Source organism: Schistocerca piceifrons, chromosome 2, assembly GCF_021461385.2.
Source record: "Schistocerca piceifrons isolate TAMUIC-IGC-003096 chromosome 2, iqSchPice1.1, whole genome shotgun sequence".
Taxonomy (NCBI): domain Eukaryota; kingdom Metazoa; phylum Arthropoda; class Insecta; order Orthoptera; family Acrididae; genus Schistocerca; species Schistocerca piceifrons.
Genome location: NC_060139.1, coordinates 1037475297 through 1037479811, shown reverse-complemented (window position 1 = coordinate 1037479811; position 4515 = coordinate 1037475297). Strand labels below are relative to the sequence as shown.

Sequence of the window (4515 nt, the reverse complement as noted above, 5' to 3'; positions counted from 1 at the left end):
GCGTTCACCACGATGTCTCCAAACACGGATGCGACCATCATGATGCTGTAAACAGAACCTGGATTCATCCGAAAAAATGACGTTTTGCCATTCGTGCACCCAGGTTCGTCGTTGCGTACACCATCCTGTCTGTGATGCAGCGTCAGGGGTAACCGCAGGCAGGGTCTCCGAGCTGATAGTCCATGCTGCTGCAAACGTCGTCGAACTGCTCGTGCAGGTGGTTGTTGTCTTGCAAACGTCCCCATCTGTTGACTCAGGGATCGAGACGTGGCTGCACGATCCGTTACACTCATGCGGATAACATGCCTGTCATCTCGACTGCTAGTGATACGAGGCCGTTGGGATCCAGCACGGCGTTCAGTATTACCCTCCTGAACCCACCGATTCCATATTCTGCTAACAGACATTCGATCTCGACCAACGCGAGCAGCAATGTTGCGATACGATAAACTGCAATCGCGATAGGCTACAATCCGACCTTTATCAAAGTCGGAAACGTGATGGTACGCATTTCTCCTCCTTACACGGGGCATGACAACAACGTTTCACCAGGCAACGCCGATCAACTGCTGTTTGTGTTTGAGAAATCGGTTGGAAACTTTACTCATATCAGCACGTTGTAGGTGCCGTCACCGGCGCCAGCCTTGTGTGAATGCTCTGAAAAGCTAATCATTTGCATATCACAGCATCTCTTCTGTCGGTTAAATTTCGCGTCTGTAGCACGTCATCTTCGTGGTGTAGCAATTTTAATGGCCAGTAGTTTAACTACGCTAATGACCATTACAGCGTGCATTTGCAGCAAACCCGATTTGTATCATCATAGTGATGCGACTGGCCCGTAATCGGAACTGTGATTAAGTTTCAGGTACAGAAACACGCGTACCACCTTTCGTTCGCATCGCACAACTACAAAGTGTTGCGATTTTCTTTCCGTCAGTGTTGTTTACTGGTGTCCCTTGACCTTATCGACAGCAAAATACGGTGAGAGCTAGTGGTCTGGCTGCTGTAGAGCAGACAGTGTGCGAGAGGAGCGACACGGAGACGCCTGGGGGAGAGGAAAGGTGAAGGCCCTCCAGTCCAGACACAGCCTACCCTGCCCCGCCGGCCTTGGAAGGGGAGCGGCGCGGCAGGCGCCGACAGGTACCAAGTCGCCACGCCGGCGGCGGCAACGGCGCGGCGAGGCGAGCCTCCGCCGCCAGCCAATGGCGTGCCGCCGCGCCGAGGGCGTGAGCCGGCCGGCGCCTCCCATTGGCCGGCGCCCTGGCGCCACCGCGGCCGCCGCTCCAAAAACGAAACTATGCCGCCGATACGAGTACGACTGCCTCTCCCGTTGCACAACAGCAATCTGACGAAATCACTCGGTACGAACATATGTGCCCGCCAGTTCCTCCGACACTTTTTTTTCTTCACTGCCCGCCCGTGAAGTGGGAAATGGTAATAACGGTATTCCGCAAGGGTTGATGCATGCACCACACTTATTCCACGTCCTTGTATCCTCACCAGCGTCATTGCTGCAGAAACCCACTTCTTAACGGGCAGCTTTATGGATGTGACCTTTGCGCCTTTACTGTGCTCTTATCTGCAGCTATTAAGCAAAGAAAGAACAAGGCGCGATAACCAGAAACGCGAGGCCCAGCGAGTTCTCGCAATACTGTCAGCAAAGGCAGGTGGATTTCTGCAAAACTCTTGCACGACACGACGCCCTTCACGAAAGATGCAGTCCCGGGAGCCGATGATCGATTTGTCGTTTAGGCCACTTACCTGAAACAAAAGAAAAAGAAGACTGTTTAAGAAAAAAGGAGTGAAAAACGAGACATCGAAAGAGAGAGAAAAAGAAAAAAACAATACACAAGATATGTTGCGTTTTCCCCATATTTCACAAGACCACATTTAAATTTCCTTTTGGCAAGACGCATGTTCAAGTATTAGTGTGTTAATACTGCGAGTTTTTTAACGTCTGAACGAAAAAGCAAATGGCCGTGCGGTTAAAGGCGCTGCAGTCTGGAACCGCAAGACCGCTACGGTCGCAGGTTCGAATCCTGCCTCGGGCATGGATGTTTGTGATGTCCTTAGGTTAGTTAGGTTTAACTAGTTCTAAGTTCTAGGGGACTAATGACCTCAGCAGTTGAGTCCCATAGTGCTCAGAGCCATTTGAACCATTTTTGAAAAAGCAAAAGCAGAACTACTCTGGTGAATACAAAAGTTAACACTGGGCAGGAGCGAGTATGACACTGAAGGTTCCGTACAAACTTAATTATGCATATAGGTGTCCTTTCCGAGACTCGAGAATATCGATTTTTGCCTGTTACCGACAATGATACTGGGAAGGTTTCTAGGAGTTCCGAGGATGCTTTAATTTCAAGTCTGAAGTCGGATAGCAAATGACAAAAGAAATATTTTTTTCGTCTTTTATAATTACAAATCGACATTTTTCTGATTCTTTTCCTTACTTGAACCGTGAAACCTTTTTTTCTCGCCAAATAGTTCTACGTCAAGGGGAAGTACCGTCGAGGTTTTGGTGAATGAATTACCGAGTATTAAAATACAGCGTGACAATCATTGAGCCGGCCGGAGTGGCCGAGCGGTTCTAGGCGCTACAGTCTGGAACCGCGCGACCGCTACCGTCGCAGGTTCGAATCCTGCCTCGGGCATGGATGTGTGTGATGTCCTTAGGTTAGTTAGGTTTAAGTAGTTCTACGTTCTATGGGACTGATGACCTCAGAAGTTTTGTCCCATAGTGCTCAGAGCCATTTGATGCTTTAATTTCAAGTCTGAAGGCGGATAACAAATGACAAAAGAAATAGTATTTCGTCCTTTATAATTAAAAATCGACATTTTTATGATTCTTTTCCTTACTTGTATACGGTGAAACCTTTTTTCTCGCCAAATTTCATAGTTCTACGTGAAGGGGAAGTACCGTCTAGATTATAATGAATAAATTACCGAGTATTAAAATACGGGTTGACAATCATTGAACTATGTGAAATAAGATCGTCATAACTTCTGAACAGTTTGCCTTAGGACGTTCAAACTGCATGGTTGGTCGCAGGGCATGATGGGAATTAGTATGTTTGGTTTGGCGACGAAGCCCAGTTTCATTTGGATGGGGTCGTCTATAATGAAATCTGGCGCATTTGAGGGACTGAGAATCCGCATTTCGTGATCGAGAAGTCTCTTAACCCTCAATGAGCGACTGTGTGGTGTGAAATGGCCAGTCACAGAATAATCGGTGCGACATTCCTCCATGGCACGGTGACTACCGGATGGTCCGTGAAGGTTTTGGAAAATGATTTCACCCCCATTATCCAAAGTGACCCTCATTTGGACAATTTGTGGTTCATGCAAGGCGGAGCACGACCCTGTCGAAGCAGGAGAGTGATGTCTTGGAGGAGCACTTTAGGAACCGCATTCTGGCTCTGGGGCATCCAGAGGCCACTGGCATAGGCCTCGATTGGCCGCCATATTCTCTGGATATGAATACATGCGACTCATTTTTGTGGGGTATATTAAAGACAAGGTGTACAGCAATAAACCCAAAACCATTCCTGAGCTGAAAAGAGCCATTCAACAGGTCATAGACAGCGTCGATGTTCCGACACTTCAGCGGGACATGCAGAGTTTCGCTATTCGTCTGCGCCACATCGTCGCCAATGATGGCAGGCATATCGAACGTGTCATAACCTAAATCCGAATATCTGTGGTGACTTTTACATGTTGCATAAAGTGTGTGCATACCGCAGTTTTTAACTAATTTAGTTTTTTTTTCATATAGTTCATTATATATGACGGTAGTATCTGTTCCCGAAAGAACAGTTACCGTGGATGACCATGCAGCTTTGCTAGAAATGAAATAATAATTAAACTGACACCCTAGCTGCAAACAGGCGTTGATGTACTTCATTGGGGACATGTTTGCAGCTAGGGTGTCCATTTAATTATCATTTCATTTCTAGCAAAGCTGCATGGTCATCCACGGTAACTGTTCTTTCGGGAACAGATACAACCGTCATATATAGTTAAAATATGGCTTCCCGGCCATTGACCTTCTTGTGCGAATGCACACGCTATGCCCGAACTCGTACGGGACTTGGTAGATTAATCTGCCACGAGTAATGAGTATGATGGGCAAACATCTATTAGGCGCACTACGAATGTAGTGGTGTGGACATGTTGGGAATGTGGATCTCACGGGGAGCGTGCAAGGGATAAGTCCCTGCAGACGCACTATCCTCTGTGCCCGCGGTGGCTCAGATGGATAGAGCGTCTGCCATGTAAGCAGGAGATCCCGGGTTAGAGTCCCGGTCGGGGCACACATTTTCAACATGTCCTCAATGAAGTACATCAACGCCTGTTTGCAGCTAGGGTGTCCATTTAATTATCATTGCATATAGTTCAATAATTTTCACCCTTTATGTGACGTAAATGGCCGTATCTTTTGAGTTCACTGCCTTAGAAGCTGAGTATTTTTACTCCGCCAAGGGACCACATACTTTGGTATGCGATTCAAATTTGAAC

General features: G+C 47.4%; 1 non-coding gene across 1 annotated transcript; it reads left to right on the top strand.

The window, feature by feature from the left end:
• Positions 1-4235: 4235 nt before the first annotated feature.
• Positions 4236-4310, top strand: Trnat-ugu. Its single transcript has one exon. It is a non-coding gene; the product is annotated as a tRNA-Thr (tRNA).
• The last annotated feature ends 205 nt before the right edge of the window (positions 4311-4515 follow it).